The 22,724-nt window shown below is 47.5% G+C and overlaps 1 protein-coding gene across 6 annotated transcripts in view; it reads left to right on the forward strand.

Annotated features, from left to right (window-relative positions):
* DLG4 (discs large MAGUK scaffold protein 4) overlaps window positions 1-22,724 on the forward strand; it is an 863,469-nt gene that overhangs the window by 277,051 nt on the left and 563,694 nt on the right. The window lies entirely within an intron of this gene.

Genomic DNA, 22,724 nt, shown 5'->3' on the forward strand with positions numbered 1-22,724 from the left:
ACTGACTTTCATTCCTTTGGTAGTGGAATGTACTGACTTTCATTCCTTTGGTAGTGGAATGTACTGACTTTCATTCCTTTGGTAGTGGGATGTGCTGACTTTCATTCCTTTGGTAGTGGGATGTGCTGACTTCCATTCCTTTGGTAGTGGGATGTGCTGACTTTCATTCCTTTGGTAGTGGGATGTGCTGACTTTCATTCCGTTGGTAGAGGGGTGTGTTGTGTTTCACTGCTTGGGTAGTGCGGTGTGTTAGCTTTAATTCCTTTGGTAGCGGAGTGTAGTGATTTTCATTCCTTTGGTGGTGGGATGTGCTGACTTCCATTCCTTTGGTAGTGGGGTGTGTTGAATTCCACAGCTTGGGTAGTGTGGTGTGTTAGCTTTAATTCCTTTGGTAGTGGGGTGTGTTGTGTTTCATTGCTTGGGGTGTGGTATGTGCTGACTTTCATTCCTTTGGTAGTGGGGTGTATTGTGTTTCATTGCTTGGGGTGTGGAATGTGTTGACCTCCATTCCTTTGGTAGTGGGGTGTGTTGACTTTCACTGCTTGGGTAGTGCGGTGTGTTAGCTTTAATTCCTTTGGTAGTGGGGTGTAGTGATTTTCATTCCTTTGGGGAGTGGAATGTGCTGACTTCCATTCCTTTGGTAGTGGGGTGTGTTGACTTTCATTGCTTGGGGAATGGAATGTGCTGAGTGCTGACTTTCACACCTTTGGTAGTGGGGTGTGTTGAGTTTCATTGCTTGGGGAGTGAAATGTGCTGACTTTCACTCCTTTGATAGTGGGGTGTGTTGACTTTCATTGCTTGGGGAGTGGGGTGAGTTGAGTTTCATTGCTTGGGGAGTGGAATGTGCTGAGTGCTGACTTTCACTCCTTTGGTAGTGGGATGTGCTGACTTCCATCCCTTTGGTAGTGGGGTGTAGTGATTTTCATTCCTTTGGTGGTGGGATGTGCTGACTTCCATCCCTTTGGTAGTGGGGTGTGTTGTGTTTCATTGCTTGGGGTGTGGTATGTGCCGACATTCATTCCTTTGGTAGTAGGGTGTGTTGAATTCCACTGCTTGGGTAGTGAGGTGTGTTAGCTTTAATTCCTTTGGTAGCGGGGTGTAGTGATTTTCATTCCTTTGGTGGTGGGATGTGCTGACTTCCATTCCTTTGGTAGTGGGGTGTGTTGACTTTCATTGCTTGGGGAGTGCAATGTGCTGAGTGCTGACTTTCATTCCTTTGGTAGTGGAATGTGCTGACTCATTCCTTTGGTAGTGGGGAGTGTTGAGTTTCATTGCTTGGGGAGTGAAATGTGCTGACTTTCACTCCTTTGGTAGTGGAATGTGCTGACTCATTCCTTTGGTAGTGGGGTGTGTTGAGTTTCATTGCTTGGGGAGTGGAATGTGTTGACTTTCATTCCTTTGGTAGTGGGGTGTGTTGAGTTTCATTGCTTGGGGAGTGGAATGTGTTGACTTTCATTCCTTTGGTAGTGGGGTGTGTTGAGTTTCATTGCTTGGGGAGTGGAATGTGCTGACTTTCATTCCTTTGGTAGTGGGATGTGTTGACTTTCATTGCTTGGGGAGTGGAATGTGCTGACTTTCATTCCTTTGGTTGTGGTGTGTGTTGACTTTCACTCCTTTGGTAGTGGTGTGTGTTGAGTTTCATTGCTTGGGGAGTGGAATGTGCTGACTCATTCCTTTGGTAGTGGGATGTGTTGACTTTCATTGCTTGGGGAGTGGAATGTGCTGACTTTCATTCCTTTGGTTGTGGTGTGTGTTGACTTTCACTCCTTTGGTAGTGGTGTGTGTTGAGTTTCATTGCTTGGGGAGTGGAATGTGCTGACTTCCATTCCTTTGGTAGTGGGGTGTGTTGAGTTTCATTGCTTGGGGAGTGGAATGTGCTGACTCATTCCTTTGGTAGTGGGGTGAGTTGAGTTTCACTGCTTGGGGAGTGGAATGTGCTGAGTGCTGACTTTCATTCCTTTGGTAGTGGAATGTGCTGACTCATTCCTTTGGTAGTGGGGTGTGTTGAGTTTCATTGCTTGGGGAGTGGGGCGAGTTGAGTTTCAATGGTTTGTAAATTTCCCAGACGGCACTAAGAGTACAGTGAGCTTTGAGAGGGGACCCACTGGGGCTTAGTTAGGATTGGTGTAAGCTCTTAATACTTGCATGTGTGAGTATTCCACCTCACATTGAGCTTTTAGAGGAGCTGGCCTGGTTGCAGGGAGGCCTCTTCCATACGTCAGCTGTGATTCAACAAATGCTTCTACTTGCTATGTCAAATCTTCCACAGGTTTGAAACTCCTATTGGATTGTAGTAGTTTTAGTGAGCAGTGTGCACTTTTGTCATGTTCGTGATGTGAGTATGGAAGTTGAGATTGCCGTCAAGTCTGATAACCAGTGTTTTTGCGCCGTGAACTGTTTTTGTTCATGGTTCCTTTGAAGTGCTCCTATTGGCCAGCCTTCCGCAGTGCCACCGCCTGGTCGCGGATGATGCTGTTGTCTTATTCTGATTCCTCTTGAGTTGTCAACATGACCTCTAGTTGTGTATTTTAGATATGCAGATTGTAATGTACTTGAGAGCTAAGGTACTATGGAATCTTTCATAAATCTTTATATTGTGGATAGGGATGTGCGAAATGTGCATAATTTGCTTTTAATTAATCATGCAAAGCTTTGTGAAAGTGCTCAAAATGAAAATCTGCCATTTTTGTTTTTTTTTTAGGGTGAAGTGCATACTCATGTCAATCTTTGATGTGAGGACTCAATCAATCAATCAGTTTCACTTAATTTCGAATACAAGAAGCAGCCATAAATGCACATTAAAACCAAAGCAATATAGTTGCAAATCCATGTCATATAAACAGTTGACAAAGACACGTACATCAGGGTCATAGGCGACCAGGCTAAATCGCAATGAGCTCGTGCCACCCTATTGCCATATACCAACAAACGGGCATATCGGCTCCTGGCCCTCCGACATAGGCACTCATCACAGTAAAAAGTCTTAAAATCAGTGGGCTTAACAATGATAGTAAAAGGGCCTATGAATGAAACCACACCCTCAACCAAGCCTTCATTCATTGGAAGCTATCAGCAGCCACAAATCATTAAACCCCCATACCAGAAATGACAGCCCCCTTACATTGTTCCATCCCATAATGATTTCCTTCTTGAGGGCACATTTCAGAAAGGGGCACATGTTGATACAGTTGGATGGGGACTTTAATTACTGCAGATAAACCACAGCTAGTTTGGGGCGTCTTATGTCCTGCCACGTGAAGATAGGAATGAACGATCTTTTGGTAAAAACAAGATAAAGTTGGCAGAAGAAGGTAAAGTGCAGCCGGCTTTGTGGGGGGATTCGTCACAGGGACAAATCAATACTCTGGATGCGGCAACTGTCCACGGGGAAACCCAAGATGGCACCTTACACCTCCTAACCTGCGCCTGGTTAACAATAGTCTGTCCCTGGTCCCGTCAATCCAGACCAGATATGGTCACGGGGTTAGCGAACTGTCCAAGCTCAAATACTCCCTGAGAGTTGGTTTGCTTGATTTTAATGACTCCCTAAGGGCTTTCACCCTGGTTTTATTTGCAGATTTAACCCAAGTCGAATCAGATTTGGTTATAGAACTTGAGTTACAAAAATGTGTCGGCTTTCCCAACTTCACTAGTGCTGCCCGAACATGGCTGAGCCAGGGAAGTTTCAGGGCTCTTTCTCGCAGAAGGCAATCCTCCATGATCTCACTATTATGCGAGGCGTGAGGATATTCCCAAACTGAAACCACAGAAGCAAGGGAGGCAACTTGATAATTTCCTCTACATCTTCCATCCCCAGCTCCTGAACACCCAAAATTGCACCCTGTTTGCTCTCCCTGACGGGTACCTGTATTAGGGTATCCCCAGATACCCGGATCATATGTAAGGACTGGGAGACACTTTCTTTTGTGGATCTTCATAAGGGGGCAATGGGTTATTTTCCTGGTGCGTTTGGCCAAGTTAAAAACATGCCCCATCGAACTGAAACATTTCCGACGCATACTAGTAATGCAGGGTCCCCAACAGCCCTTAGCGTCTATGGATGTCTGCACCACTGGTTGGCCTTTTAGGGATATACCCCTCATCTTATGCTTTTGTCATGAATTCCTGTCATGCGTGGGAAGGAAAACGGTAACCAGCGACAACGAACTACATCTCCCAGGATGCTTAGCGGTTGAGAGGTTATGAAAACAGGAGAGCTGTTACAGAACTCAAGGAAAACACGCCCTTATGTAAACAGGAGAGCTGTTACATAACTGAAGGAAAACACGCCCTTATGTAAACAGGAGAGCTGTTACATAACTCAAGGAAACACGCCCTTATGTAAACAGGAGAGCTGTTACATAACTCAAGGAAACACGCCCTTATGTAAACAGGAGAGCTGTTACATAACTCAAGGAAAACACGCCCTATAAAGGGAGGAACCGGGAGGTACAACGCTGTCGGATATTGTGTTTACACCGACGTACCTGCTTCGTGAAGAGCAGTGTTCCGGAGTGGTGCTCCAGTAAGGCAAGAACGGAGGTAGGTCAAGTCGTTACTCCCTGGGCCGTGTCTTGCCCCATCGTCACCCGTGAAGGACCCGGAAGCTCTACCGGTCAACCATTGAGCTTCGCTTTTTGACTCGGCTGAGTCAAAGCGCAGTGGCGCTTTTGCTGGTTGGAGTTGTAACTCCCAGCCCGACCAGAGATACAGGGACTGCCAGCTGTCACGCACACCAGGAGGTGTTTGCCGCGTTACAGACTTGGAAGTCCACAGGATCGATCGAGCGGCTGCTCTCGGTTCAGTCTTCTTACTTTTGATTGGGGTATCGGTGACGCATCACCAGGAGGTGACTCCGCGTCCCGGTGCAGTCTGAGGAAGAGGTTGAGCGGCTGCTCCCTTCAGGTAGAGACCCCGGCTGGGTGTTTCCCTGACTCCTCGATTCTCCCCAACACTCTTCGTGCCCCTCACAGCCTACCGATTGGCATTGTCGGCCATTTCATTTCTGCCCTCTGTTGGCATACGCCGGGACCGGCGTATATGCAGAGGACGGTTAGGACCATCCGTGCGGTGGGCTGGTAACGTACATAGCCTGGAGGATTCCAGTGACTATAACTTTTGTTTAGTCTTTGTGTTATTTGTGCCTTCATTAAAATAACTTACCCTTCACAAGTGGTGGCGTCCTCATTATCGTGTCTGTTAAACGATCCTGAGACGTTCAGGGCGTTACAACTTTCTAGGTTTTCGGACCATTATATAGGTTGTTCTTTGGTTCGTATCCAAACGCAATGACCCCATGAAAGAAACAAATTCCTGAAATAGGGCATTTAGGCCTTTGGGGTTCTTGAAAGCAGAACCCCATTGTCTGTAAATTAGAGCACTGGTACCTTTTTCCTACCAGTTGAAGGTGTGTCTGAGACAACATTAGTTAGGGCTGTAGCTAGACCATTTATATATAAAATGAACCCAACGGGGACTGGATGCAGCCCTGGTGCACCCCTTACCCAGACGTAAAGGACTCTGTCCATTCCCCCGAGCAGCCATATCTGACAGAGGCTGACGGATCATAATGGAGGGCTCTCGAGAAGGGAACCAAATCGTTTTCAAAACCTAAGTCTACCAAGATCTCCTAAAGTTTAGACCTAACTATGCTATCGAAGGCGCAGGATAGATCCATAAAGGCAAGGCAAGCGCTACTCTGCTTAGCAACGGTGTACTTTGAAGCTAACAAGTATAGGTTTAAGCATTGCTCTATCATGCCTCGTCCCTCTCTGAATCCATACTGCACCTCCGATAGCGTGCTCCTTACCCTCACCCAAGTCAGGAGACGCTCCAGAGCAGCCCTCCCTGTCAACCTTACTGCAGAATCCAGCAGGGATATTGGGCGGTACCACTCCGGTGAATGGGGGCTGCCCTTCTTGAAGATCGGCGCAATAACAGCAGTACGCCCTCATTGTGGGAGTCCCACCTTACAGACAGCATTGAAACAGTTTCATGGTAGAGGGGCCTAAAGTTCAGGGGAGGCTTTATATAAATCCATCGGCACACCATCGGGTCCGGGGGCCTTGATACAAGCGCTTCTATTAATTGCCTCCATGACCTCTTCTATTTACATTTTCAGTTCTAGCGGGAACACCTCCTTCTCAGCATATTGATTGGATACACTTTGTCCATATACTTTTTTTAAATGGTGAATCCAAACTTCTGGACTAATAGTAGTTAGGACAGAGTTAGAATAATGCTTAAGGGTCTGGTGTAATGGGCCTACGGCCAAAAGGCCCTATGAACTGTGAACCTGCAGGCCTGATCCAATTCCCCAGGATTCATTCTGTATTTCCTTTTTCCTATTCCTGAAAGCTGCCTTATACTTTGCCCTGGGCAGCAGAGCCTGAGCGACAAAAATATAGTCCACAGTAGACGAATATTCCCCCCTTTCATAAGTGCCTTAGAGTGATAATTATAATCCATAAATTCAGTCACATTGGTAAAGTCGAAATCCTTAATCAGGTGACGGAGAGTTCTCCTACACTGGTCTCTGGGAAAATATTCAAATCTCGTGCCATTGTTGCCTGTCAGATTGCACTCATTGGCGGCTGAGAGATCCCAAGTTTAGCGTTAAAACCCCTAAAATAATTTCATATCCTCTGTGCAAATTAGCATATTTAACTTCCAAATCATACAACCTGTTATAATTGACAGTGATATCCACATCAAAGCACCCATTATAAAAATTAATGCAAACAACATTTAAACCATTTGGCCACATAGGTAAATTTCTTGAAGTAAAGTGCAGTCCAAGGAAACCAAACTAGACTTACAGTCCATAGAGGCTTTGATCCAGGTCCTAAGCCCTGCCCTGGCTGTACCAGATGAGGACGGCACTGCAGGGACGGCGTGAGAGCAATAACCCTCCAGGCCTACAGTTTCCACAGACCATGTTTCTTCAAAGAAGATAATATCATAGTCCCGAATGAAGTTAACCCATTCCTTGTAGCCCACTCTGCTTGCCAAGCATTCAGTATTCCAAAAAAGGATCTTAATCACTTGGCCATGACTCTCGGAAGCCATAGTGTCGCCTTTGCTGCTCGACACTGGAGGATCGATAGGGTTTACATTTAGCTGCCATCATAGTTTGGAAGATCGTGGGGTAGGCAGACCCGGGGCCCTAAGGAAACTCATGCCTACTGGCTTCCTCAACATAGGCCTTCTTACACACTGTCAGTCTACTTCAGACAAGTCATCTAGTGGGGGAAAACAATTTTGGACAGGGATGTTAAAAGAGCACGGTGGGGCGGGCTTTATGCAGGAGCAACTTAAACTAGCCCCTGGGTTAATAACCACATATCTCGAAAAATATTCCAGGGGCAGAATCTTAACATTTCCAGACCTGACATGCCCCTGCTGTGAGCCCAAAGGAGTTCTCCTGCCACCCTGGGATTTCAGAAACTGATGGGACAGTCCCCAGTGTATTCCTTGCTCATCTTCCCAATCCAGTCTACTCATCTTGCCATAATGACCTCAGGATGAATGTTACCCCTGCATCTCAAGGGCACTCTTGTTACTGAGATCAACTACAAACTCTTTACCCTCGGGGCGTACCCGGGACGTTAGCTGGTACAATCACATAAGGACATGCCGCAGGCGGTAGATCACAGCGGGAGTCATTTTTCAGGGCCTAGCCCTCCTGGGCAGTGGGTGCCAGGGTGCTGCTGGTAGGATTAATGTCCACAGCAGAAGGGCCAGCCAACACGGGGGTGATCAACCATTTATCCTCACCATAGTGGGTGGAAGGGGGCCCGCTATTCCGTTGTGAGCCAGATGTGGATCCCCCGCCCCTCTTGCTCCTTCAGGGGCCGTGAATCCGTGTCACTGGTGGAGGGCTCAGGCCCTAATGACAAGCCAATTCCTCTCTCAAGGCCCTTAACTACTCTTGCTTCTAAGTCTGTGAGCTGCACCTCAATGAGACCCTGGCGAGTGGACAACCCTGAGAGCTTGAAATGAAGCAGATCGGCAGCCACCTTACTGACCTGTGCCTGGAACTCCCCATAGGATCCCTTGAGATCCAGTATAATATCAGACTTTGTCGACCGAGCGGGTGCTGACTTCGGTCAATTTGACAAAATGTCCATATGAGTATTCATTATCTCACGTTTCCTCTGGTTGCGTGGTGCTTTAGACTGCTTGGGTGCCCTGGACTGGTAACTATATTGTGTTTCTCCCCTTGGTCCCCACCCCTACATCCTTCCGTAGTATCGACTGTTGTAAAGTCACCCTTACTACACAATGTTGCAGTGTTTGTGGCAAAAGACACAGATAACCGTCTTTCAGCGAACAACATTTCTTTGTCCAAGGCACTCACCGCCTTTTCAATGTACCCGTCTAGAGTGCCGTTTTTGTTTGTTTTTGTGGCTGTCTCCTCCACGCCATTGGCAAGCTTTCTCTTCAGCATCTCAAGTGTGTCCAAACAGCCAAGGCACACGAGGAAAAGGTAGAGTTTGGGCGATACTATGTACAAGCCCGAAGAGTCCAATAGAAACCTAATTACAACAACGCAATATAATTAAGGCTCCCTGTTTTCCGTTTTTACTGATGTTTACAGATAAATACAGACAGAAAACATTTATTTTCTTGTCTGCTTTTATTTTTAAATGTGGATAAAAACGGAATTTGGGTTGCTTTTTGAGTAATTCTAAATACTGTCTGCCAGGCCTAAGGCTGTGTGGATTGATAGGTTAGGGGTCTAAAAAAGAAAGGAATTTTACTAAAGAGGCTGTAACAGAAGTAGATATGCACAAGGTTGATTATGAAATTTGCATATTTCCTTTTAAGTGCATTGATTTATCTTTTGCAGGTGTTTACAGCATTGACACATGGTAGGCATTCCAGTATGAGTGCATGCATATTTACCGGTAAAATAAATGTGAAAATATACTAATTTCAGCTTCGTTTTTCCACAAAACCATAAATAAATATGGATAAATACAGATAAAATTTGCAAAAAATAAATAGGGATAAATACAGACGGAAATACCCCAAAAATAAATACCATAAAACCGGGAGCCCTAAATATAATCCAATAGTTAAGCCCCTACATCAAGGTACCGTACCTTTGAGAATTAGAAGTCAAGGGGGGTGGCACGCGGGTGGGGCAGGACAGCGATGGTGCCTCTGCGGGCGCAAGACTTGCTGGACACTTGAGACCCCACGAAGCGGCCCCCAAGTGCAGCAGAACGGTTCGCTTGATGTGAGGACACATTTCAAGAAAAGCACTGTGAACACCATCCCCTCGCGTAATGTTGTTTTCTGTGTTTGTGTAATTCCGTGCCATTTGCTGCACGTACTGCAAAGTGTCGCAATTGCATAATTTCAGGAATTTTGCGTATCAAGCGGAACATGAAATTCCCAAATTCGCGCAGATGAGGCTAGTGTAATTTAAATTTTAGCCAGACCTAATTGTCAGCGTATTGTGATGTTCAAGACCAAGGGTGCTTAGGAAACGACCTAATTGACCAGATTTAAGTTAAAGGGAATGTATGTAAGTGCTGAACCCTGAATGAGTATGAGTAGTCATGAGAAAGTGTTGGTAATTAAAATGCGGTTTGAAACATTTTAGCGCTATTCCCTCCAATATCGAAGCAGGTGGAGAAGAGAGTCATAGTCCACTCTATTAAACACTGTTTACGGGTCCCGTAGGATCAGAAAACAAGCCTCCCCGTGGCCCTACTTTTTATATTGTCAATGCTGTTGAGTATCGCTGTTTCAGTGCTGTGCCCTGATCTGATACCTGAGGAAAAACCCTGGGTACCCTAAGCTGTGCTTTCTTAGGTCCTCTGAAAGAAGAAGGGCAAACACCAGAACAAAAGGGGCCCAAGAAGAGCTGCCAGAGGCTGGATCCCGGACCCTGGAGACACAGTGCGCATGTGCGCCCCAAGACAGAAACAGAAATTGTTTGGCTTGAACCACTCTATTGCAACAGGCACATTGAAGTCAATAGTTTTGTAAGGTGCTACCACTTGGTTTTATGTGAGCATCGATCCCCACAAACAAGAAATCCATAATCTCGAACAAATGACCTAGAAAGACATAGTTGCTTCTTTTGTGGGGTGGCGGGAAGCGAGGCACATTACGTGACCCACACTGGCATGAGGGACGGGTTTTGAGAGGGTGGAACTGGGGAGTCGTCCACACAGAAGGAGCAGTGATGACAGACATGATTTTAAAAAGACTGTAGGATTCGTCTCTTTGTAAAAAAAAAAAAAAAAAAAAATACTATTTTTGAGCTCCAGTGTGGAATGGAAGGCAGAGCAGCCATTGTGGCTCGTTGGAGTCGAAATATGGGTGCAGGAAGTGGGGGGTTGGCTCGGGTAGATGTCCCAGGGAAAAGTGTTGACTATAACTGACACAGCTATTTTAAAAATACACCAATTTGTGGCATTCTTTGTAGGCCTGAGCGGTAAATTGCGTTCCGCTCGCAGAATTTGTGGAATTTTGCGTTCCGTGGAGAACGCGGAATTGCCCAAAATTCTGCGTTCCGCGGCTACAAGGACGTTTTTGCTTGTTCGCATTCTCAAAATGCGTGTTCGCGAGATATTCCCTTCCCGAACACGCAAACAGCGTTCGTGAACAGGAAGAAAGCATCGCGAACAAGCAATTCCGCATGTTTGCGGAATTTCTGCGTGTTCGCAGAGATTTTTTACCGCTTTGCATAGCTCGACTACGCAAATTCCGCCCACCTCTAATTCTTTGGTGTTCCTGCACCTGATTTTTGAGTTTTGTTCCGCCCTTAAAATGCCCCAGCAGGAGTTGATCTAATCATGAGTGTTGATGGTTGGTTAGGTGGTGGCACCAGACCCCATCAGTCAGAGCAGGAAGTGGGCCTCTCTGATGGGCCTGCAACAGGCTGCGGAATGACAGAATATGCTTACTAAATTGCCTCTCTGACGGGCAAGCAAAAGGCTGTGAAGCGGCAAAGGATGCTCACTCCATTGCCTTTCTGACGGGCCTGCAACAATTGGTGGAACGTTAGAGAATGCTCACTCCATTGCCTCTCTGACGGGCCTGCAACAGGCTGTGGAACGACAGAGGATGCTCACTCTGTTGCCTCTCTGACGGACAAGCAACAGGCTGCGGAACGACAGAGGATGCTCACTCCATTGCCTCTCTGACGGGCCTGCAACAGGCTGTGGAACGACAGAGGATGCTCACTCTGTTGCCTTTCTGACGGGCAAGCAACAGGCTGTGGAACGACAAATGATGCTCACTCTGTTGCCTCTCTGACGGGCCTGCAACAGGCTATGGAACGACAGAAGATGCTCACTCCATTGCCTCTCTGACAGGCAAGCAACAGGCTGTGGAACAACAGAGGATACTCACTCCGTTTCCTTGCTGACGGGCAAGCACCAGGCTTCGGAACGACAGATGAGGCTCACTCCTTTGCCACTCTGATGGACAAGCAACAGGCTGTGGAACGACAGATTGATTACCACTGAAAGGCTACCCAATGCTGGCTGTACACATCCTGACATCTGTACCTGGGCAGGTGGCTGTGATCTAGATTTGAGTGTGGCTGCTGTGAGGGGAATAAATGGTGTCCATTTACATCTGATGGTCATTGGGTAGGTGTATGGGTGTATGTGTACAGGTATGTGTGTGTGCATCTGCATGTGTGCATTTGAGTGTATTTGTGTATGTTCATATGTGTGTATATGTGTGTGCACGTGATGGTGTTCTTTTTCTTTGTTTTTGTTGTCATGCTTGTGCTAGGTCACGTTAGAAAGTGATTTCAAACCACTAATGGAAAATACATTTTGTTCTATTTGGGGGTAGTGGACAGTGATTGATCAGTATGGTGGTACTGATCTGTAGAGGCAGTCTACACATATGCGGACAGCTCTATATTTCTTCAGTACTGAAACTGCTGGTGTTACTCAGCTGGATCCTTCCACAGAAAAAAAAGTCTTCTTGGTCATTTAGCCAACGTAGTACTTGTTCAACTATAGGTCAAAGTCCTGTTGTATGACTTGAAGACAGGTGGTTTTGTCCCGCGCTGCTAAACAGAGTCATTTTGACATATTTGGTGGAGGCATGCCTATTCAGATGGGGGGGCTTGTTTTAAAGCACTATGTAAAAGAGAAGTTGGCAGGTCATGTTGTTAAATTAACTCCTAACGTCACAATGTGTTGTCTGAAGTATGGTGTGGTGAGTTTTTTAAAATAGATTTTCTGTTTTTTCTTTGTGCACATTTCATGCAATGCTGCTGCTTTTGTAGCTATCTCTCTAGACCGTGGTGCATAGATTGAGTTGGAAATCGCCTGTGGGTCCTCGTGTGCAATGCTGTGCATGTGGTTCTCCATTTATGTTTTGAAGCATGTGATTTTAAGTATTCTTTTGGTGGCTGCTAGTGGTGGGTGTGGTGAGTTTTTGCAGTTTGAATTTTAGACCCTATTGGAATTTTCTTATGTTTTCTGAGTGGTGGATGTAGGTTGTTGCCTTTTGGAAGAAGAATGGATTCTTCTCACTGAGTACCAGGGGAGGTGCACGCATTGTATAGCTGTGATGATCTGATCTTTGATGAAGTCTTAGCGATCCTTGAAGGTGTGCAGTCAGGATAGTTTTCACATATTATGAACAATGTCCTCTTTTCTTCCCCTGGTCCTGGAACTTCAGTCTAGTTGTGTAGATCCTGTGCGGTCCAGCACTTGCTCATCCGTTAGATCCATGCCATCTTCATCTCATTTGTCAGGGACAACATTTAAAGATAGTAAGCCGAGATCGGAGCAATAACAGGATTTATCACCCAGAGTAGGGCTTGCATTCTTATCCCACTGTTTTTGTAAGGTCTGAAAATGTGCAGTATTGGACTGTCTTTTTCAGGCGGTCTGGCACTGCCAGATGGACTAGCGTATGCATGTGGGCTATTTGTTCTGGTCCCATCAAGGCCAAAAGGACCTCAGAATGGCCCACACACTGCCCCTTTCAAGCTGGCCCATCTGGCAATACCAGACTACCCACTGGCCTCTCTATGCATGTGGACAAACACTGGCAAATAAGAAGTTAAGTAGTAAAAACAAATACAAATCTTGCGAAAAAAAACAAATGGAAACTTACAGAGGGAAGAGAGCTGAGGCTTAAAATAGATGTTTCACTGTTTCCTTGGATTTTTAGTGTCTTCTTTTGCCCATTTTCATTGCTGTATTGCTTAGTTAACTTCCTTTCCTATTTTGTAGGTCTATTTTCAGACCGATGCCAATTTGTTTGTCTCTCTTCATGTGGCTCTCTTTATTTTTCTTAACTTTATAGATCTGGGTTTTGATAGGACAGCCTATTTTGAGGAGATATTTTAAACTCTAATTTGGTTGGTCAGTATAAAAAGCTGCAGCTTTTATTGCAAAGAAAAATCCAATAAAGCTGCCAAATGTTGAATAAAATTTTGCTTAATTTCTTCTAATTGCATATAGACTTAGACCTTACAATCTGTATTGTATCAACACCTAAGTGTGTTCACACAGAGCCATTTGCATGCCTCAGCCAGTGCTGTCTCACCTGCCATTATAAAATAGTGCTGTTTCTACTTGTGTGTTAAACTGAGCAACATATAAATATTGTACTAATGAAGGAGCCCTGCTTTAATGTCCTTGATCGCACAGTAGGAGAGCAGCAGAAGAGCGGTCGGGTTAAGACCGATGCAAACACATGAGCTAAGCGGTGATCGATTTGTCCTTTTATGTATTCACCACCCAAAGCAGGTAGTTTCAGACATATATGTAAATCCCTCTTTACTCCCTCCGATGGCTTCTTCAATCAGGGTAGACTCGAAAGGTCTTCCCGTTACATCTGTATTGATGTTTTTTGCTGGATTCCCTGCGGCGCTTCGAAGTTTGACTTTCAATACTATTGATTCGTTGACAGTGCTGTGTGGGTGCCTTATAAAAATGCAATTTCAAATGCAATCAAGATGGAGGAGGCTATTCCTAAATCTTGGAGGGGTGCTGAAAGTGTGCTCGTTTTTGAATCCCATCCAATTATCGCCCAATCAGCCTTGTAGATAATTTGCAAAAGGTTTTTAGCAAACCGAGTCTCGAGCGCCTTGTAGATTGGTGCGGGGAGAACATATTCACTCAAACTTGCAAACAGGCTTTAGGCACAAGACTGGCACCGGTGACCAGACCTTCCGATTTCTCCTTGTTAAAAGGAGGGCGGTGGACCTGGCTAAGGGTGACCTTTTCATGGCTTTCATCGACTTCCGTACACTGAAAAAAGCTCTCTCAAGGCCTATCTTTCCTTTATCACAAGGACTAAATCTTAGCTGGGCTCAATAAGCAATTATATTAATTCAATAACAATAACATTTATAAAATGATTATCATTATTTATTTCATTTCTTTATACATTTTTAAAAAATTCATTTTTTTCTTCGTTTTTCATCTTTAAAACTTTTTATAAAGTGTATACATGACAATGAAAAGTCAATCCTGTTACTACAACAAATACAAACACATATAATACATTATTCAACAAAAAAAGAAAGAGCCCCTGGATAAAACACAAAAAAGCAACAATTCCACAAGACTCATTCACATACATACAAACTCATACCACAATCATCCACACTGCATTTGAAAAAGAAGGGAGATTGTAGATAGTAAAATCTCCACGACCATATTGAATAAATATGTTCAAAAAGGGTCTGAACATATGGTCGACGCGCGTTTCGGCGGTGTGTCAAGAGTAGTCAAACCACCTTCATCAGGACCTACCAGATAGACGTGGGATTCTTTTGTGTATGTATGCGGAGCCCTCACAGATGAGTCATATTGAGTAACCATTACAATGAGGATGGTGTTCTGCATATTATAATAATCACACAATTACGAAAAAACCAAAGTTTGGACCATTTCGTATTGAGGATATAAGAACAAAGGATTTCCAACAGACGTTACTAGAATATTGAGTCCCGGCTGCCTGATGATTGGGCTATGATGAGAAGAGATTTTTAGACTGAATGCTGACTTTCTAAAATACGCCATTGGCTGATCTCATAAGTGGTTTTTTGTTGGTCTTATTATATCTTTTTCTTGTCTGGTTTTAAGAGACTAATGTGGGTGTCTGGAAAGGTCCTGATGAAGGTGGTTTGACTACTCTTCACACACCGCCGAAACACGTGTCAACCATATGTTCAGACCCTTTTTGAACATATTTATTCAATCTGGTCGTGGAGATTTTACTATCTACAATCTCCCTTCTTTTTCAGATGCAGTTTGGATGATTGTGGTATGAGTTTGAATGTATGTGAATGAGTCTTGTGGAATTGTTGCTTTTTTGTGTTTTATCCAGGAGCTCTTTCTTTTTTTGTTGAATAATGTATTATATGTGTTTGTATTTGTTGTAGTAACAGGATTGACTTTTCATTGTGATGTATACACTTTATAAAAGGTTTTCAAGATGAAAAAAATGAAATTTTGTAAAATGTATAAAGAAATGAAATAAATAATGATAATCAATTTATAAATGTTAGTGTTATTGAATTAATATAATTGCTTATTGAGCCCAGCTAAGATTTAGTCCTTGTGATAATGGAAAGATAGGCCTTGAGGGAGCTTTTTTCAGTGTGTTGTTGTTGTTCTCCCCTCTTCTCCCTGGCCTTAAATGAAGTTCTCTAGAGGGGGACCCCATTTATGCAGTTTCATTGACTTCCGTGCCACTTTTGATCTTGTGCCTGGGGGGGAGGGGGATTGTGGGAGGTGCTCCAGGGAATTTGGGTTCCCCTAAATCATGTGTCGCTTTACTGGGGAAGATGCCTCATCGGATGGGGCTCTGGATGGTGCATTAAGGAACGGATACCTTATACGTCCTGCTGATTACTTTATACTTGCGTCGAGGCGGTACTGATTTCTCTGAATCCTCTTTGAAATCTCCTAGGACATTTCTGAGGCACCATATGATGGTTAGGGATGAAGCTGCTAATTGTGGGGGGCCACCATTAGTATGACCAAGTGATATGGCCTTCAGGGGTACGCGGAGGTCTAGACATGAGGTACTTGAACAAAAACAGGAAAATAAATTATAGGAGAGTTGGGTCTCTTTCTGTGGGGGTGTAAAGGGGCCTCACTCTTCTTCACCAAGACTTCCATTGCCACCCATTGCTAGAATGGAAGGAACGGAACTCAAGGGGACTGGGAACGTATCACCGTTACAATGAACGTTGGAGGCGCGCTGGATATGTCCTCTGGTAGTGCTCACTGATACGCGATCAGATGCTTGGCAAGGGATGGAGTTCGAGGTGGGGGTGGTGCCCAGAAGGGGCAGAATGTCAGCTTCCAGGATCTATGGCATATTCAGAGTAGGGCTCTCATGCCAAGAGGGTCAGGCATTCTCCTCAGACGTTTGGAACCCTGTCCTGGATTGGGACAGACGGTTGGACCTCTTGTGGAGTCCAACAGCAAGGGTCAGCCCCATATGGGGGACCCCTGGCCCCCGGGAGCTACAGGTTAACATGAGTGGAACTTTCACACGATGAATCCCTCGGTCATCCCCCAAGGCCTGGGAAGCCTGTTCAGGACCGGGCCGGACCCTACAAATGCGGAGTATAGTCCACCGGGAAGCAACAATCTCCCCTCCCCCCCCCCCTGTAGAATTGAGGTCTGGTGCCTGGAAGCTCTAGCACGGTTGCATTGCTGCTTTCATACCAAGAAGGCCTCTGAGTGCCCTGTCCAACAAAGTGGTAGCCTGACTGATTGATGGATAGAGGTTAACAGAAAGTGACGTCACTCCAGAGGAGCACCTTCCTAGTTGAACGTGGGCAGAGGTTTCAGCATGGAGGAGAGCTGGTGCATTCCTTGATCCCCGAGGCCTCTGGTCCAGCCCTGTTTAAGCTCCGAGTTGTGATGTTTGGAAGTGAGGTGGAACTGTTCCCAAGGCAAGCGGCCCTGCACTCCCGGGCTCCAGCCCTGCTAAGCAGCTGCTGCGTGTCATGAGTGCCCCCTCCTCCCCTGGAGGGTGTCATCCTGCTCCCCAGGTACTTCGGGGTGACAGTGTTGACTGCTCTCTGAATAATGCAGGGTACCTTCAGAGTGATGCTGCGATGGACAGCGACAGCGATGCGATCTGATCCTGTCCTATTTCCAACCCTTTGATGAGACAGCTGCGCGGTGTCGAGCTGTAACGCCCTGAACGTCTCAGGATCGTTTAACAGACACGACAATGAGGACGCAACCACTAGTGAAGGGTTAGTTGTTTTAATGAAGGCAAATATAATACAAAGAATAAACAAGTTATAGTCACTGGAATCCTCCAGGCTAAGTACGTTACCAGCCCACAGCACGGATGGTCCTAACCGTCCTCTGCATATACGCCGGTCCCGGCGTATGCCAACAGAGGGCAGAAATGAAATGGCCGACAAAGCCAATCGGTAGGCTGTGAGGGGCACGAAGAGTGTTGGGGAGAATCGAGGAGTCAGGGAAACACCCAGCCGGGGTCTCTACCTGAAGGGAGCAGCCGCTCAACCTCTTCCTCAGACTGCACCGGGACGCGGAGTCACCTCCTGGTGATGCGTCACCGATACCCCAATCACAAGCAAGAAGACTGAACCGAGAGCAGCCGCTCGATCGATCCTGTGGACTTCCGAGTCTGTAACGCGGCAAACACCTCCTGGTGTGCGTTACAGCTGGCAGTCCCTGTGTCTCTGGTCGGGCTGGGAGTTACGACTCCAACCAGCAAAAGCGCCACTGCGCTTGGACTCAGCCGAGTCAAAAAGCGAAGCTCAATGGTTGACCGGTAGAGCTTCCGGGTCCTTCACAGGTGACGATGGGGCAAGACACGGCCCAGGGAGTAACGACTCGACCTACCTCCGTTCTTGCCTTACTGGAGCACCACTCCAGAACACTGCTCTTCACGAAGCAGGTACGTCGGTGTGAACACGATATCCGACAGCGTTGTACCTCCCGGTTCCTCCCTTTATAGGGCGTGTTTTCCTTGAGTTATGTAACAGCTCTCCTGTTTACATAAGGGCGTGTTTCCTTGAGTTATGTAACAGCTCTCCTGTTTACATAAGGGCGTGTTTCCCTTGAGTTATGTAACAGCTCTCCTGTTTACATAAGGGCGTGTTTCCCTTGAGTTATGTAACAGCTCTCCTGTTTACATAAGGGCGTGTTTTCCTTGAGTTATGTAACAGCTCTCCTGTTTACATAAGGGCGTGTTTCCCTTGTATGACAGGAATTCTTGACAGTACATCCTCCCTCTCAGCGGCTCCCCACGGGTCCAGCGCTGGCAGGAAAACGCCGATGGAACAAGGAGACCAAGCGCGGAGCATGAACCCCTTCAGCCGGTTCCCATGAATGCTCCTCCGGGCCATAGCCTTTCCACGCAACCAGGTACCACAGCTTCCCCCTGCGCCATTTGGACGCCCGTATGCCCGACACTTCATACTCCACCTCCGACTCCACGCATACCGGCCGAGGTGTCCCAGACGGCTTGGAGGGTGCTGGTTTGAGCAATGATACATGAAAGACAGGGTGTATCCGCAATGACTGGGGCAAGCACACCTTCACGTTCACGGGACCCATACACTTGGTAATTCGATAGGGGCCCATGTACTTGGGATGGAACACACTGTTCTTTCGAAACCTCATGTTTCTTGTGGATATCCAGACGTAGTCTCCAGTGCGGTACAGTGGCCCGGGCCTTCTCTTCCTATCTGCCGCAGCCTTGTATCTTCTCTTGGCCTCTATTAGGACAGCCCTTGAGCGCATCAATGTGTCTTTTATGTGTGCCACCCTGTCCGCTGTGGCGGGAATCCTGTCCTCTCTGAACGGATGTAGAAATGGCAAGAACCTGGGATGTTGGCCATAGTTGCTATAGAACGGAGATGACTGTGTGGAGCTGTGAGTGGCGTTGTTATAGGCTATCTCTGCAACCCATAGCAAGTCGACCCATTCTTCCCTGCCCTGGTCCACAAAACATCGCAGATACTGTTTGAGCGTTTGGTTCAGGCGCTCGGTTTGGCCGTCCGTTTGAGGGTGGTAGCTGGTGGACAGGGCGGTCTTAACATGCAGCGCAGTGCACCAAGTCTTCCAGAATTGCGCAGTAAACTGCGACCCCCGGTCCGACACGATCACCCCAGGTAATCCATGCAGTCGTACCACATTCTTTAGGAGTAGTGACGCCAATTCCCCGGCCGTAGGGACTCTCTTGCAGGGGATGAAGTGCCCCATTTTCGTCAAGTAATCCACCACCACCAGTATTGCCGTCATCCCCTGGTCTACCGGTAGGCCCACCACGAAGTCCAGTGATATGCTATCCCATGGTCTATCCGGGGTTGGAAGTGGATGTAAGAGCCCTTGGGTTCGGCCATGGTCGGCCTTCATGGTAGCACACGTAGGACACTCCTGTCCCCACCTCCTGACATCCACTCTCATGGTTGGCCACCAGAAATGCCGTCCCATGCTAGCCACCGTTTTTTCAAAGCCCAAATGACCTGCGCATGGAGAGTCATGGCACCAGATGAATGCTTGTTTCCTTAGCCTAGGCGTGGGTATCAATAGGCACCTGCCCTTCAGGGGTATCCCGTCCTTCAGCTGCCATTCTCTGTGACTGAGGAGCCACCTCCGCCATGCGAATGACCTGATCCCTCTCTTTATTCCCCTCAGGAAAGTATCCGGTTGGATAACCCCCAATACCATCCTCGGGGAAATGATGGAACGCTCGGTCGCAGGCAATGGTTCCTTAACTGCAGATTGACGGGACAGGGCGTCCGCCTTTCGGTTTTCCGTCCCCGGCCGATATGTGATGCGGAAGTTGAACCCCGCAAAGAAGATCATCCACCGCAGCTGCCTGGGAGAAAGGTGTCTAGTGGCAGTCATAACCTGTAGGTTCCGATGGTCCGTGTACACCGATACCACATGTCTTGCCCCCATCAACCAATGCCTCCATTCGGTGAAGGCGTCCTTGATTGCGAGAAGCTCCTTCTCCGCAATATGGTAGTTGCGTTCGGCGTCGTTGAGTTTGCGGGACATGTACGCAACGGGATGAAGCACCCCTGTGTCGTGGTTGCGTTGGGACAAGATAGCCCCCAGCGCCACATCCGACGCGTCCGCTTCCACCACGTAGGGGAGATCCGGATCGGGGTGAGCCAACACCGGAGCCTTACCAAAGGCGCTTTTCAGGGCCTCAAAGGCTTTTTTCGCTTCAGGGGACCAGACAAACTCCTTGGACTTCCTCAGTAGCTGTGTGATTGGGGCCACCACTCCTGAAAATCCATCTATGAACCGCCTGTAAAAGTTGGCGAAGCCAATGAAACTTTGGATGTCCTTCACGCTTTGGGGCACCGGCCATTCTTTCACCGCCTTGATCTTTCGTTCTGCCATCTCCTGTCCCTCTGGACTCAGCATCACTCCGAGGAATTCCACGGATGTGACGTGGAAGTCACACTTGCTGAGTTTACAAAACAGCATGTTTTCCCTCAGCTTTTGGAGCACAGCTTTGACGTGGTGTACGTGCTCCTCCACACTGGACGAATAGATGAGGATGTCGTCGATATATACGACCACGTAGATATCCAACTCCTCTCTGAATACCTCATTCAAAAAGTACTGAAAGGCTGCCGGGGCGTTGCACAGACCGAACGGCATGACGAGGTACTCAAAAAGGCCGAACCTGGTCTTAAAGGCGGTCTTCCACTCGTCTCCGTCCCTCATGCGCACCAGATGGTATGCCCCTTTCAAATCCAACTTGGTGTAGATACGAGCTTTCTTGACCTGTTCCAGAAGTACACTGATGAGAGGCAAGGGGTACCGATTTTTTATGGTTATCGCATTCAATGCCCTAAAGTCCACACAGGCTCTCAGCTCCCCATTAGCCTTCGGGATGAAGAAGAGTGGCGAGGCGGCCGGAGACTTGGACGGGCAGATGAATCCTAGCTTGAGGAGTTTATCCAGGTACCCCCGGAGATGCACGTTTTCAGGCTCCGTCAGGGCATACAGCCTGCCGCTGGGAACGCTGGCCCCTGGCACCAGGTCGATCTGGCAGTCAAACTGTCTATGTGGTGGTAGCACTTCCGCCTTCACCTCATCAAATACATCCTCAAAACTGTGATAAGCCTGGGGGAGAGCCACATCTTTTTCTGCCGCTGTAGCCACCGTCTGACTCCCGCTCTCATCTGCGTCAAGGGATTCCGTTCTTATTCCACAATGCAGGATGCAATACGGTGACGTCATTTCGATGCGATGTGTTGGCCAATCCACAAAGGGGTTGTGTTTCTGTAGCCACGGCAATCCCAATATGACGCCATATTGGGGCGCTCGGATGATGTTAAAATCGATTTGTTCCAAATGGTTCCACCCATATCTCATCGGAAGGACCCCCGTGTGCTGCCCGATGGGCCCCGTCACCAATCGCCTTCCGTCTACAGCATAGACGTCTTCGGGTACAGCTTTGGGAAGAAGCACTAGCCCTAGCCTGCATGCCTCGTTGTGGTCCATAAACATGCCAGTGGCCCCTGAATCCACCATGGCCACAACGGGTATCCACTGGTCATGCACTCCCACGTGCACCGTGATAAACAGGTGTCGTTGTCCCTTAGTGACCGAGTTGGAAAGTGAAGGGATGGATGAGTGACTCCGAGATGCCCCTTCTCTGGTCTTGGAGTCCTCTAGTTTTCCGCCGGTATGTCCACCACGGCTGTTACCGACCGGTTGGCCCGATAACGTGACGTCTTCTGTTTGGCAGGGCATTCACGTACGTAGTGGCCTTTTTTGCCACAATATAGGCACAATCCTTGTTTACGGCGTGACTCTTTCTCCGTGGCTGTGAGGCTCGCTCGTATTGCGCCGATGTCCATGGGTTCTCCCTTGGATGCGGTGGAAGTTTCAGGACTTCCCACCGTCACATAGGATGGAAGGGATTTTCCTTTTCTCCCATGATCCCCCTTTCTTTCACTTAGCCTATGTTCCAGCCGTAATACCAGGTTGATAAGGCCCTCACATGTCTTGGGTTGAGGGTCAATATGAGCCACGGCGTCCTTGAGCTCATCGCACAGCCCTTGATGGAAGAGCGCCGTCTGTTTAGCAACAGGCCACTTGGTTTCCGCAACCAGCCTTCGGAACGCGTTGAGATACTGCACCAGGTCGTTGGATCCCTGTCTCAACTCAAGCATTTCACGGTCCGCCGTGTACGAGTCAGCCCTTCTGTCGAATACCTTCAGGAATTCCTCGCGAAAAGCACCCCAATCACATAAGAGGGGGTCGTCCCTGCTCACCAGAGGTACGGCCCATTGTGCCGCGTTTCCAGCCAAATAGGATATAAGGAAAGCCACACGAGCCTGACTCGTGGGGAACGCCTTTGGTTTGCACGATAAATGTAGCGCCACTTGTGTGAGGAATACCTGCACTGTGTTAGGATCCCCACTGTACCTCTCTGGTGTCGCCAAGGGGATGGCTACCGGCATTTCCACTACTACCGCAGGGGTCTGATTCGTGAGGGAGGTGCTGGGCGTGAGCGGGTCCAATTGGATAGCATCCAGTCTGGCTTTTACATCGGCTGTTTCTTGCCTAGAGGCAGCCACTTCAACTTGCATGGCCGCTAAAGCAGCCAGCACATCATCAAGTGTTGCCATGTCTGTTATCGACCGGGAGACAGTTAGTGTTATTAAGGTCGGATATTTTGTAACGCCCTGAACGTCTCAGGATCGTTTAACAGACACGACAATGAGGACGCAACCACTAGTGAAGGGT

This window comes from Triturus cristatus, chromosome 12 (genome assembly GCF_964204655.1).
Source record: "Triturus cristatus chromosome 12, aTriCri1.1, whole genome shotgun sequence".
In the NCBI taxonomy this organism is placed as follows: Eukaryota; Metazoa; Chordata; class Amphibia; order Caudata; family Salamandridae; genus Triturus; species Triturus cristatus.